Genomic DNA, 15,022 nt, shown 5'->3' with positions numbered 1-15,022 from the left:
AGACACTAAAAGTTGTGATTCAGAGATTCAGGTAGACCTCCCAGCCTACCACTGTGACTGCAGCCTCCTGTTGGGGGAGTTCAATTAGAGAGAGATGTGTTGGTGATAAGGCATGGCTATTTATCTTCCCAACTCCAAGCTGCTGGTGAAACTTGATAAAGAAATTAAAGTTCTGTGTGAGTGTGTAAATGTATGCTGAAGTGTCCTTGGATAGTATTCCAAGAAGCTGTGCAATTTATTTGTCATTGCCATTTACAAACATTGATCTTACTGATAAAATTCAAACCTGCCACATCCTCTGGTGACCAGCGCTCCTCCCTGGAGCTCTGCCTGGCATCAGGCTTGCCCTAACTCTGCTCTGTGCCTTTCTGGGTACAGTCCTGAGGGTGGGGAGATATTTGATGTGGTCCTGGGAGGAGGCCCTCCTGAGCAAAAGCCTTCAATCTTCAGGTTCACCTGTCTAGAGACAGTGACCTGTACTCGCCTATACCCTCCCCAGATTTTACTCCCCTGAGTAGAAAGAAGGGCACCCAGCATCCCAGGTGCCCATCAACAGACAATTGGATTAAGACGATATGGCATATATATATATATATATATATATATATATATATATATATATATAATAGAATGTTACTCAGCCATAGAAAAGGAAATACTGCCATTTACAGCCACATGGATGGACCTAGAGAATATTATGCTTAGTGAAATAAGTCAGACAGAGAAAGACAAATAATGTATGATATCACTTCCATGTGGAATCTAAAAAATAATACAAATGAATGTATATGCAAAACCGAAACAGACTCACCTATATAGAAAACAAACTTGTGGTTACCAAAGGGGAGAGAGAAGGAGGAGGGGACAAATTAAGGGTATGGGATTAACAGGTACAAACTACTATATATAAAATAGATAAGCAACAGAGATATACTATATAGCACAGGGAATTATACCCATTATCTTGTAATAAATTTTAATGGAATATAATTTGAAAAATACTGAATCACTATGCTGTACACCTAAAACTAACACAATAGTGTAAATCAACTATACTTCAATTTAAAAAAAAAGAAAAAAGGAACCACATTTGGAGTTTCAGAAGCTCAGGAAGTGTTAATTCCAAAACTCTTGAGAACATTGAGCAGATGCTGGGGCTTGATTGCTGGGGCTCTTACTCCTTGGTATTGTGCATAATCAGCAACAGGGGCCTTTTTCCTGAACACAGTGGTTTTTGCTGTCAAGCATAGTTGTCTTGGAGCCTGCTGTCATCTTATCAACCATGCATTCTGTGTGAAGCATACTGGGTAAGGAAATTAAATCCAGGTGAAGGAAGGCAACTCAGGACTCTTTTATCATCCTAGAATCTCAGAGCCAGAAGCAATTTTAAAGGTCATCTATTTCAAACCTTCATCTAATCCCCTCAAATTAAAAAACTTACATACATGGGTACGTCTATACTGAATGCTTCCAGGCACGGTACTAAGTATTTTATATGGATTCTCTCATTAATAGACTTTGAATCCATTCAACCCTCTGTAATAGCCACCAGTATTCTGTCCACTGTACAGACTGGGAACCTGAAGCCCCGAAGTTTCCGTATTTCACTCCAGGTCATGCAGTGAGTAGGTAGCAGAACTTCTTCAGAGATGGTGGCCTGGCAGGTCTCAGCCAACCCTTACTTGTATGTGTGTTTTTTTAATTTTCCAATATATTGTCAGTAATATAAAATAGGGAGTTTGACATTAAAAGTATCCAGATTTCCAGCTTTGCCTGAGAAGTCAGAAGAGCTGGGCACACTGGGCTGTGTGGCACATTTCTACAAGGCAAGCGTGGGCTGCAGCTGAGAAACCATCGCCCCTTCGGACACGAATAAGATCACGTTAGCAGCAGGCTTCGACTTTCCAGTGGCTCCTGACCACACTTGGAGTAAAATCCAAAGTCCTCATAATAGCCCGCGGGGCCCACGGGCCCAACCCCTGCCATCTGCTACGCCCTCATCCTGTCTACTCCCTGTGCTCCCACACCCCAGGGCTCTCTCCAGTGCTTGGACTTAAAAAGCTCTCTCCTCGGGGTCTTTGCCCTCGCTGTTGGCTCCATCCAGAAAGCTGTTCCTTCTACTCTTCTCATTTCTGACTTGTGCTCAGTCTTTAGCTTGAATGTTATTTCCCCAGGGAGGCTTTCTTGACCCCGTGGTAGGCAGAATAATGCCTTACTCCCCCCACCCCACACAAGATGTCCACATCCCAATCCCTGGAACCCGTCAACACGTTACCTGACACGGCAAAAGGGACTTTGCAGGTGTGATTAAGGAATTTTTTTTTTTTTTTTTTGGCCACGCTGAGTGGCTTGCAGGGTCTTAGTTCCCCGACCAGGGATTGAACCTGGGCCCTCGGCAGTGAAAGCGCAGGGTCCTAACCAGTGGACCACCAGGGGATTCCCTGATTAAGGATCTTGAGATGGGGAGATTATCCTGGATTATTTTGGTGGGCCCACACAGAGGTTGGCCTGGTTCCAGGAAAGGGTCCTGAGCCAAGGAAGGTGGGTAACCTCTAGAAGCTGGTAAGGCAAGGAAACATTCTCCCCTAGCACCTCCAGAAGCAGCCCCCAGACACCTTGACCTTAGCTCTGTGCGACTGATTTAGAACTTCACATCCATAACCGTAAGAGAATACATTTGTGTTGTTTTCAGCCACTGTTTGCGTTGATTTGTTATATCAGCAACAGGAAACCCGTACAACCACTTATTCTAAAATACTCCCTTCCCCCTCATTAGTCTCCAGCTTAGGCCTTTGTTAGTGTCCTTCCATGAATTTATCACAACTTGAAATTACTTTGATTGTTTGCTTAGTTTTGGTGCCTTTGGCTGCTAGCCCAAAGTCCCAAGAGGACAGTGTCTAGCACATTCTAGGAGCTTGACAGATATTTACTGAAAGACTAAATTGGTTATTGAATAATTGGCCTCATTATCCATCCCAGGTGCCTTCATCTGAGCACACTGAGGTTGTAAATGTCCCTATTTAATGGTGGAACTTAGGATCGAACTCAGCCAGGTACAAGTGTTTCTCTGAAGCATAAGAAATAATCAGAGTTTTAAGGAAATTAGGCAGCAAGCCCAATGACAAAACAGGCAATGAGCCCAATATGAATTCATTTTCTGTTTCCTACATCCTTGCTACTCTCAGCATCACCTGGGAACTTGCTAGAAATGCAGACTATCAGGCCTCGCCTGAGACCTACTGAATTAGAATCTGCATTTTAACAAGATGCCCAGGAAATCCACATGCATACTAAAGATTCAGAAAAGCTGCACTACATAATTGGTTGGGGGGGGCACTTTTCTGAAGGACAGGCTACAGGTATGTTTGCCACAGGCAGGTACAATAAGCATTAGCTACCCCATCACAGCATGAGCGAGCCCATGAGCCAACAGCCCTTTGCTGCCACATTCCATCACCTGCCCCATGTGCTGAATTCTCTGACTCTGCTGATGAAACTCTCAGTCCCATCTCTCCACCCCCAGCCACCTGCCGGGTCTGTGGAGACAGGCAAACAGATCCTGAGTTTTTACCCACAAGCCCAATGAGAACCAGGCCTAATCAGGGGAAGAAGCCCTTCCCACCAATGCTGGCGATGGTGGGGTCTGGCTTTGTTGAATCCTGCCCTGCATGATTGTTCCAGGGAGTGAAAGAAGCTAGAAACTACTGAGGGCCTCTGGGCAGCTGGGTCTGCAGTTGGAGACAGTAAAAATATCAGTAATTGCCAAGAGCTGGGTGGGGGAGAATAAGTGGGTGGAGTGCAGGGGATTCTTGGGGCAGTGAAACTATCCTTTTGATACTGTAATAGTGGATACATGTCATTATATGTTTGTCAAAACCCATAGAATGTACAACACCAAGAGTGAACCCTGAGGTAAACTATGGACTATAGTTAGTAACCATGTATCAATATTGGCTCATCAAATGTACCACACCAATGCAAGATGCTAATAATAGGCGAAACTGTTGGGGGAGGGACAAAGATAATGGGGCATATGGGAACGCTCTATACTTGGCACTCCCATTTTTCTATAAGTCTAAAACTACTCGAAAAAGTAAAGTCTATTAAAAGTAGTAATAAAAGAGGGGGGAAATGCAGACCACTTCAGTTTCGATCTGGGTTAGGCACTTAAAAACTGGGAGATCTTAGGCAGGTTGTTTAATTCTCAGCCTCAGTTTACTCAGCTGTAACATGAGGCTGTTAATACCCACCTCACAGGGCTGTTGTGAAAGACAAATTAATGCACGAAGTGCCTAGCATAGCTCCTGGCATCACGTAGTAAGCACACAAAAAGTGTTAGGCGTGGAGATTGGGCAGTAGAGGTGTTGCTTGTTTTCTGTAAACACTCAAGAAGCCTTGGAAATTTCATATGCTGGGACGCTGCTGCTCAGAATTCCCCTTCAGTAGTCTTCAAATGGCAGCTCCCTACAGAATGGATTGTCATACAGAGAAGTTAGAGGGAGGAAGATAAGTTAGGACATTATTCCAAAAGGACGTGGCAGTGGAGGTGGAAGAGAGGTAGTGATAGTGGAGGTGTTGATCAACGGTGGACATGGAAAGGGGCTTTGGGAGGGGAACAGGGTGCCTTGTACGAAGACTGGAAGCGTGAGTGTGGAGGCAGCCCGCACTGGAATCTTCAACTGGTGAAAGAACTGGCTGGATTCCTGAGATTGTTTACCTCTTCCTCTCTGGATGAAGGCAGTCCTCCTGTCTGACGGCTGTCAAAGAATCTTACATAATCTCCTTGCTCTAAAGCAGAAAGAGGATTTTTACGCAGAAATTTACCTGCCAGTTGCACTGCTGCCTTGACATCTTAAGTGGTACCTGCCTTTCTGTGTCGGACATTTCCCGCAAATGAGAAAGTGACAAGCTTCCCTAATGGGCATTCAGCGTTCAACCCAGTGAGAACCCTGCTAGGGATAGGGAAATGTGGTGCCTGCAGAGACAACGGGAGCATCAGCAGCAAACGTATTCTGAGCAATTATCTTGGTGCCCTCCCACCCAGTCTCCCATGCTCGGCCAAGCAAAGGCTTCAGGAGGAGGGCTGAGTGGATGGGCGCCTCCTCCCCGCCTCCTGCTGAGCCACCAGAGCAAAATACAGCAGGCAAATAGAGCTGCCTTGCAATCGGCACGGCCGAGCTTCAGGGAACACAAATACTGGCCTCTTAGATTTAAAAATAGCTGAAAAAACATATTGGCATCAGACTCTCATAGGAGAGAGAACCGTAAAGGTCATGGCGACCCATCTCGCCGTCCCGTGATTGAATCCCCTCTGTGACTTTGTTGCCGTGGACTTCCCTGGCTATGACTCAAGCTTACATCCAATGATGGGGGCCGACCCCTGAACCAAGGCTACCTGGCCCATTGGAGGATTTAGAGCCGATCCACTCATTTAACTGGAGAATTCAAAACCCAGATGAGAAGTTTTGCTTGCCCTAAGCCACCCGGTGAGCTGGAGGCTGACCTTCCTGGGTCTTCTAGAATGCAGTCTTTTTTTCTCCCCCCCGACCAGGGATCGAACCCGTGCCCCCTACAGTGGAAGTGCTGCGCCTTAACCGCTGGACCGCCAGGGAAGTCCCCTAGAATGCAGTCTTGAGCACGTTCACTAGGCCTAACATAGTAGCTAAAAGGTGGATTATGAGGTCAAAACTCAGCCTCTGCCCTGGGTCAAGCCATTTTTCTTTTCAAGTTCCAGTTTTCTTGACTAAAATATCAGGGCAATAATAGTACCTAACTTACTGGGTTGTTGTAAGAATTAAATGATAAAATTGATACTGAGTACTTGGCCTGGCATATAGCAAGTATACAGTACTAATAGCTGCTAAATATAATTAATACTGATTCTTCTTATGTTTACCTACAATTCCAGTTGAACGTTAGAAAGTCATATTTACCATCCTGACTCTTTACTGCTCATCATTTGGTTCCGTTTGGACCCCAGCATCTCAGAGAGTCAAGATGGCTGTGAGCTTCCAAGAAGACATGCTGTCAGGAAACAGCCCAGGATAGACAGGTGTGTCCCCTCTTTACCAATCTTTGCAGCCCTGCACCCCACCCCCCAACCACTCATCTCTTTGAGAGTGAGATCTGTGCACATTGCAATCTTTGAGATCTCCTCTGAGACTTCCATAAGAATACCAGTTATCAACACCTCGGATGGTGTACAAGTGATTCCGCATCTCTAGATATCAGGGAGGTGTCAATTCTTTGACACAATGCCAGTGTGGCTAAGATATTTGGGAGCCAAAGGTTTCCCCCCTACCCCCGAGACCAAATTCTAAGGGAAATTGTACAGACAAGGGAATAAAACAAACAAACCAAGAATAAAACCTCCCAGATATATAGCTTTCATTCTCCTCTTTCCACAGAAAACCCACTGCTTATTAAAAGTTTGAGATGGAAAAACAAAGTTGGTAGCCATTTCAAAGAAAGTGATTGGAACCAAGTAGGCACATTTCGTGGGACAGGCTGATCTGCCGGCTCCATCTCTGTGGCACTGTTACAATTACAGCTATTCTTGTGGATGCAATTCATTATGGACCCATTATTCCCAAGAAGCAGAGAAGAGCAAAAATCAAAGATTTATCATCTGGCTGTGGTACGTAGAAGACAGCAGGCTGCCTGCTGGGCACAAGCCGGGTGGCCATCGAAAACCAGAGATCAGGGACAAATATACACTCCACTGAGCTCCTGCATCCACCCAGATGAAATGATACCATTTGCAACAAGGAAAGAAGGCTGTTGGCCTTCTGGGCAGTTTCCAATCAGCTGGCCAACAGAGGAGAAGCTGCTGCTTGCAGAGAGAGGGGGACACTACCCTCACTCCCAGAGCTCAGAGGAAGGAGGACCATTACCAGTGTGGAGCTCCCACTCTGGGCCAGCGCTGTGTTAGACATCTTACACGTGTGGGAGAGGTGCTGTTAAACCTTATTTAGCAGAGGACAAACCTGAGGCTGAGAGAGGTTCTTTAGGACTCTCGGTGACAGAAACCCAACTATGACCAGCTTAAATAAAAAAGGGACGATATTGGCTCAAGTAACTGAAAGGTCTAGGGGTAAGTTGGTCTTCAAGTTCAGCTGGATAGAGGGGCTCAAAGATGACACTGTCCATCTCCTGCCTTGGCTTTTCCTTTCCCTCTGTGTTGCCGTCACCCCAGATAGGATTTTCCTCTTGGTTGCAAGATGGAGGCTACAAACTCCTGGCTTCATTCTTCTAGTCTGGCAATGTCAATAGAGAAAGACACATGTCAATAGAGAAAGAACTTCTCTTCCTTAACAGTTCTAGTAAAAGTCCCAGAAATGACACCCACTGGTCTGTCATGGGTCACGTGCCCGTCTCTAATGCAAACCCTGTGGTCACTGTAGGTCAAATCTGTCCGACTTGAAGTTAATGTTCTTGACTATGTGCAAAAATCTTCAGGAACCTCCATTCTTGCCAGGAGATGAAGTAAAGTTTTTTTGGAGAAGGTAGCATTTGAGGAATGCATCAGTCAGAAATTTGGGGCTGTAAATGACAGAGATCCCACTCATACTGGCTTAAACAGAAGTAGAGGATTTTTTTTTTTTCTGGCTTATGTAACCAAAAAAAAAACCAGGGAGAGATGGAACTGTAGGCACAGGCTGATCCAGGGACCCGTGTCGGCAGGACTCACTCTCCGTCTCTTGGTCCTTCTCTTTTCTGTGGGAGCTGTGTGAGCACTCGAGGCTGACCTTCTCCTGGCTTAGCCACCCTGCTGGAAAAAGAGCATTATTATTTCAGGAATTTCAACAGAAATCCCAGATCTGAGTCTTATTAGACCATTTGAGCCATGTGCCCATCCTGGTGGCCAGAGATACACTGATTGACAGTCCTGCAGTCAGAGGAGCAGGTAGACTAACTTCACCAGAAGCATCTAACTTAGAATGAAGGAGGATGTTTATCACTATAAAAGCAGGTTGCTAGCACCAACAGAAGGGATAAGAGATTAGACTGATAAGACCCATCGATGGCTGCATTAGGTATCTATTGTGTTTAAGAAACCACCTGAAAAGTGTTACTTAAAACAACGACTATTTATTTAGTACAGGATTTTGTGGTTGGCAGTTTGGGCTCACTCATGCATCTGTGAACAGACACACGGTCTGCTTGGGGCTGACCGGTCTAGGGCCCTTGGTTGAGCCATCATTTCTTATTCACAAGGTCTCTCAGCTTCCAGCAGGCTAGCCCCAGCTCATTCACACAGAAGCAGAAGGTTTCCAAGAGAAACAAAAAGAGTACAAGCACTTTTCAGGCCTTTGCTTGCATCCCATTTGGTAATATCCCATTGGCCAAAACAAATCACATGGCTGAACCCAGAGTCAGAATGGGAGGGCACGCAGAGTTATAGGTGAGGGGACGTGGATTCAAGGAGGGGAAGAATTTGTGGCCTTTTTTGCAGTCTGGCCATTTCAAACAGCATCAGAATAGTCTCTGCCACATAACAGACACACCAAGCAAATAAACTCTTGTCTAATAAGTGATGTGATTAGGATGAGGAAAGAACAAGGAAGGCCTTCAGGCAGAGGAAATAGCATCAGCGAAGGCCCAGAGATAGTAAATAGGGGTTCATTTGCAGTGAGCATGTATGCTGTGGTTAAAACATGGAATAGAGGAAGGAGTGGCCCTTATGGGCCATATCAGGGTAAGCCGCCTTGGGTGCTGAGTTTAGGGTTTGGACTCTATTCTGTGTGTTTGGGGCAGTTGTTGAAGGTGTTTGAGCAGTGACATGATTCATCTAGCAAGTCCAAAGCAGGGTTTTGAAGGGTAGCTGTAGGTGGGGGACTCCTCTGGCAGACAAAATCCTGGGGAGGGAGGAGGAACATTGACATCCTTGAAGGCACAGAAGCAGAGCAGCTGCAGCGTCCACTGTGCTCCAGTGGGTACCACAACTGAGTTTCGAGCTCATTTCGCCTTGGCATATCCCAGATAGTGAGCTTCCTCCTGCCTCCCTCAGGCTGTGAGTACTTGGAGACGCTCTGTATCCCGAGTGCCAGACAAACACGGGTTGCTTCCCATATCACCTTGTATGCAGCCACCCCCAATACCTGGGATCAACTGCCTGTTGATCCTCCCACCCCAGATGTTTCTTGGTGGGTTTTTAGTGCACCAGAGCCTCCTTGGGAGTGAGATTTCAGCTCTAAGTTCCCAGCTACTGCTCCGTTCTGAAATCCAAACTTCCAATCACAGCTAAATTGTTCCTGTCTTTGCCAGCCCCTCCCATGTGATGCCGGCAAATACCAAAGACCTGAGACCCAAATAAGCATGGAGTTTCTGTGCAGAGCCTCCCCAAGCCCAGTCACAAGCGCAGCAGGCTTTGAAACCGGCTGTGATGGATTGTTACTGTCTCCTGATTTGCCTAAACATGCGTCTCGCCTCTCAGTGCTTTGCAGTGTGGACTTTTTGTTTGCGTGTTTTAGCAAACGAAATAAATGTTGGAAAACAAACCCACAGGCCATGTGGCTGTCTTTTGAGAAATAGTAAGCCTCACGTTCCTATACCCAAACGATATCCCACAGCAATCCTCACAGCAGCGCTGCAGATTAACCATGGCATGGGCTGCGTCCACAGACCCCAGCTCACTGAGGCTGGACGTGGCTCCTGCAGCTTTCAGGGGCAGGATTCGGAAACTGCAGGCGTCTGGGTTGCTGCCGTGGCTCACTCATACCCAATTTCCACCTAATGGTGTCCTCTGGGAAGGAAGGCAAGAATCACAGCATACAGTGTAAGGCCTCGTTCTGACCACTGTGTATATTTAAACTCATTCAGTCTTCCCAAGCCCCCTTTGAAGAAACTGAGGCACAGAGAGGCTTGAGGATCTGCTAAAATTCACACAGCTTTGATGATAATGCTTTCTTCATAACTACATATTCAAACTTAAACAAAACTGAAGCTAAAAATAAATAAGTGAATTTTTTTACTTTTAATAAAATGAGTTTATGCAAATGGAAAATTTGAATATCTTTTACTAGAAAAGAGCAGGAGAAAGCTCAAGCATGACCTTTGCATTAGCCCTTCAAGACCCTACCCACCGGCCTCCCCTCTCTACCACTGCAGAAGTGTAGATTCCCTACTTTGGGGACCCCCAGAGGTCACCCACACCTATTCCTATCATATCCTTTCTAAGGTAAATAACACTCATAACTATTCATGTTTCTTTCTTTCTCAGAAGACGTGAACTCATCAGCATTTAGTACAGCACCCGGCACATAGCAGATACTCAACACTTGGTTGAAGACCAAGACTTAGAAGGGTCCCTAGTCTAGCCAGAACTCATAATTGCAAGTGACTATGAGTAAGTCATTGCCTGGTCTGTGCCTCCATTTTTCCATAAGGAAAATTTTAGACAGCAGGTACTACTGATTAATTTTGAGTGGTGGTAAACTCAGAGACATTATATCTATGGAATCCTGAGCTCAGAAGCCAAAGACGGAGAAGAGCATGTGTGCTAGGCTGCACGTGGGAACCAGACTGCCTGGCGCCCCCGCGCATCACTGGTTCTGCGTCTGGAAGTGAAGGCCCTCCCTCAGTGCTCATGCTGTGGGTCTGTGGCTGCCACCTGCGGCAGGGAGGTGTGATTGAGTTAGCAATGGCGCTCCCCTGAATCCCTGCATCATCCAAAGGCTGCCAGGTGACAGCTGGCATCTTTGGCTGCCACAGTGGACCAGGCAGTGTGTGCTGCTCCAGGCTCCCAGCTGTCTCTCTTAGGGAAGGACTGGTGAGGATTGCCTTCCTCCTGCTGGGTGTATTGGCTGGTAACACTGGGCAGGTGGGTCGGGGGTCATCAATGACACTGCCTTAAAGAAGGTCATATCCCCAACATGGGAGCTGGGGGTTAGGGTGGGCAAGGCAATCACCTGGATTCCTGACATCCTCATCTGAGGACTTCTGCTGCCCGGTGCCTTCTGGGTAACCTCCAAACCACTGATTTTAAGTCCCAGTTCCTTCCTCTGCTACGTGGGGCATGGTATCTGATTTCCCTGAGCCATGGGTTCCTCACTGGAAAAAAGGAGAGGAGGGGTGAGAGAAATAAGAATAGGTACCTGGCAAGGTTGTTATAAGATTCCAAGATAAAATATGTCACCTCCATACTCTAGCTAAACACCTGGACTCCTGGGTACCTACTCCCTTTGCGGTCACTGGCCCTGATAACCCATCTAAAAAGTGCCCTCAATCCTTCCCTGTCACTCAATCCTGTTCTATTTTCTCTGTTGCACTTACCACAGTCTGTTTAATTAAGCTCTTATTTAATTATTTGCTTGTAAAATATGTACTTTTAAATATTTGTTTAGAATATTAAGTTAATTAATCGTTCAGTTGTGTGGTCCTTCCTGCCTGGAACACAAGTCCCATGAGGGCACAGGCTTCCCCAGTCTTGGTCACTGCTGTTTTCCCAGCACTTTAGGCAATGCCTGGCATCTAGTGGGCATTTTAAAAATAAAATTTCAATAAATGAATGCTGAATGAATGAATTGTAACTCATTTCGTAAGCTCTAAAATGCTCCTTAGAAGTTATGGATTTTTATTACTCTTAAGGTCAGACCAAGAGCTGCAAATGAAACAGATATCCATGAGTTCGGGTGTTTAAGAAACAAGCTAGAAGAGTCTACCAAGAAGATTCCTGGGGTACAATGCCAAGTGCACCCCCACTAAAGTGCACAGAGATGGCCCTCGCCAGAGTTATCATCATTTTCATCATGGTCACCATTTATTGAAAGCTCGCTGTCTACTTGGCACTGCATTAAGAGGAGGAAAAACTATGATGGTAAGAAAAAATACTGACTTGCTCTTTAGATCATCTATACGTTTGTATGCACTTACACATGTGTTTGAAGTTGAGTTCCTTGGGAGTAGTGCAGACTGAACAAAGCAGTGGTATACGGAGATGCCAGCAGCCAGGTAACACATGCATATTCTCAGTTAATCCTCAGTGTTGTAACTTCTCTGTATCAGTCAGCTATGGCCACAACCATGGTAGTTTGTGCATAACAAACTACCCCTCAAAACCCAACGGTTTATATTAAAGAGCATTTCATGCTCTAGTTTCTGAGTCTACAGGCCAGTTTGGGAGGGGCTCAGCTTCAAGCCATAGGTAGTCTCCAGGCTGTTGATGGTCTCTAGTCTTTTCCACTTGTGTCCTCATTTTCCTTAGACAAGACACTATAATATTCGTGTTCTTTCCATGGTAGGTCATAGATGCAAGAACCAAGCCAAACCTTGGAAGCACATTTATGGCCTCTGCTCACACCAAGTCCTTATCGTTCCATTGGCCCAAGCAAGTTATATGGCGAAGCCCAACATCCATAAGGTAAGAAAATATATTCCTGTGCACGTGTGTGCCCTGCAAGGTCACATGGAAGACCAAGGGTGTGAAGAATCAAGAACAGCAATCCCATCTACTACAGCCCAACTTTACCCCATGGTGAAGCCGAGGCTTCAAACAGTTAAGCTATTTGTCTAAAGCCACAAGTGTGTGTGGAATGCATCTGGGTTTTGGACCCAGCTATGTCTGACACCAAAGCTTGTGTGTTTAATATGCTGAACTCTGCTAAATGCAAGGTGAGCTAAGCCCCACAGGGAAGAGGGTCCTGGAGTTCAGCCTCAGAGGCTTCTCCTCCACCCAGCACAGTGTAAGAGCACCCAAGTTAACCAGAGATCACCTGTCTGGTCAAGGTCATGCCATGGGTCAGTGTCAAGGAGACCCTGGAACCCTTTTTTCCTGCTCTTTGCACCATTCTCCCTGGATAGAATCATGTGCTCTTGGCTTTAAAATGTTACCTAGAGGGTAATATTTTAAAATATTACCTAGAGGGTAATATTTCTCTCTGAGAAATGTTACCAGAGGCTTTTGAAGCAGGCCCAGGAGACTCAGAGGTGACAAATAGTTCCCTTTTCACTTCCTGGAAATTTCTCCTAAATGTGCTTACTCTGCCAACCGTACCTGCAAAAGGAAGAGGCGAAGTTTACACCCAGCTGTTACCATGCAGCCCATCCAGACACCAGCATGCCCGGGCAACTCTGGCTGCTTTTGCAATGGAATCAAAGTGGGGGAAAATAATCAGCAGGGGAGCAAACTCTTGTTTAAATGCAAATACCTTTGAGAGGAAGCAACTGAGGGAAAGGAGATTATGAAAACCCCAGTTAAGAACACAGAGTTGGGACGAAGGCTGATAAACCATGGCAGTCCCCCAGCGGGATTGTCCCTGCTCCATCTCCCGTCAAAGTGGGACACTCGTTTCCAGAAGCGATTTGCCAATGGTACACATCCCAGTCACCCCTAACAAGACTCTTAGAATGGAGCGGAGCGGACTTCCCGATGGGCAGAGAGCCTGTCAGAGCCGAGGGATGCTGATGGAGGGCTGAGCTGGTTTGCACTAGAATTTAAAGTGAAGGAAATGAAGGTTGAGAACTGGGGCCCAAGAGGGAGGTTTCAGAAGGCAATGTGGGTACATCTATCAGGCTCCCCAGAGAGGAGGATGCCTCAGGGGATGTGGATGGTGGGGAGGGCGTCTGGAAGCTCAATCAGAGGCAGCAATGCTTTAGAGCTTTCTAATAGGAATTATAGTAGATTTTCATTTGCTAATCTTGTTTTTATTAAAAATAAAACTATCCATTTTTAGCTTAAAATGTGCTGAAGCTCGAGGATTTAACCACAAATGAGATTATATTTTATAATTATATTGCATCAAGGATTATTTTGTCCTGTAACCTTTTAAAAAGATACATTCCAACTAAAACTCATTTTGTAGCTGATCTCAGGGAAAGTGGGCAGAGACGGGAGGCATGGAGTGAGGGGAACAGCTGCGAACACTCAGAATCACCCCTGCCCCGATCTGAGCCACTGTTGGACTGTGGGTGTTATGCAGGCACATAGGTAGAGGTTCTGTGCATCATCTCAAAACACAGTTATCTGTAAGCACTGCAGGAAAAGACATGGGAGGAAAAGCAAGGATTGTGGCTCCAGGGCAGCTCACCATCCAGGCTGTGAGTTTCTAGAAGGATTCCTGTGACTTGGCAAAAGGGCACCAAACTAAGTGTCAAAAGACCTGAGTTAGAGTCCCATCTTTAACATAATAAAGCCATGCAACATTGGGCAAGTCATTTCACTTTTCTTAGCCTTGGCCTCAGTTTCCATACCTGTAAAATTGGGTGGTTGAGAGTGCTTGAGAGCGCTAAATAAGATGACTGGGGTTTTCCCCATCATTCATTGAGCACTTAATGGTTACAAACTGAGGTTACCAACTGAAAAACTGTGGGCCACATCCTGGCAGCAGCCATGTCTTATTTGCATGTTTAAAAAAATAAATGTGAGCCAGTATTTTAAGATTAGGCAATCTCACATAAAAATCCAGATTTCTGGTTTCTCTTGAAAAAGAAAAAAATCAGATCTGGCAACACTGAGACCTGCAGTGTTACAGTCAGCTGCAGTAAACTGACCCATTTGGCCTCAATCCCCACTGCTCCACGTGTCCCTAATCTCAGGACCAAGCGTCATTTGCCCATTTATCAGAGAAACTATGTGTTATCTTACTGTATGATAGAAATTTGGAAAGCACTGTGTATTTATTCCTCACAATGACTGTAAGCAGCAGGCATTCTCTTCACTCCCATTTTACAGATAAGGAAACTGAGACTTCTTGCTTTTCTGCCTAAATAGAACTATCCATGCTTCATGTTGATTGGCACTTGCTCAAGGCCACACAGGCAGTAAGTGATAGAGACCAGATTTGATTCCAGACTGCCTGCCTGAAAGCCCATGCTTATAACTACTTTGCCACCCTGCTGGTCTAGAAAAGACACCCTTAAACATGTTAACTTTATTCAGATCACAACACTGAGGTTCAGGGAGATGGTAGCCCACCTGAGTTTCTTTTTCCACCTCTCACTTGTTGCTAGAGATAACTGACCTGCACAAGGATCAAAGCCATGAATGAAAAAGACAGAGAAAATGAGAGCTGAAGGGGCCCAA

At 45.7% G+C, this 15,022-nt stretch overlaps 1 long non-coding RNA gene across 1 annotated transcript in view; it reads left to right on the top strand.

Moving 5' to 3' along the window:
* Positions 1 to 11,809, top strand: part of LOC113606822 (uncharacterized) — a 39,611-nt gene extending 27,802 nt beyond the window's left edge. Inside the window, exon 3 of the long non-coding RNA XR_003427704.1 lies at positions 11,590 to 11,809. This is a non-coding gene — a long non-coding RNA (uncharacterized LOC113606822). The remainder of the gene's footprint in view (positions 1 to 11,589) is intronic.
* Positions 11,810 to 15,022: the final 3,213 nt, after the last annotated feature.

Source organism: Aethalodelphis obliquidens, unplaced genomic scaffold (genome assembly GCF_003676395.1).
Source record: "Aethalodelphis obliquidens isolate GAN/ISIS:26980383/991018 unplaced genomic scaffold, ASM367639v1 scaffold45, whole genome shotgun sequence".
Lineage (NCBI taxonomy): Eukaryota > Metazoa > Chordata > Mammalia > Artiodactyla > Delphinidae > Aethalodelphis > Aethalodelphis obliquidens.
Note: the sequence above shows the minus strand (reverse complement) of the source record. Positions and strands in the feature narration are given on the sequence as shown.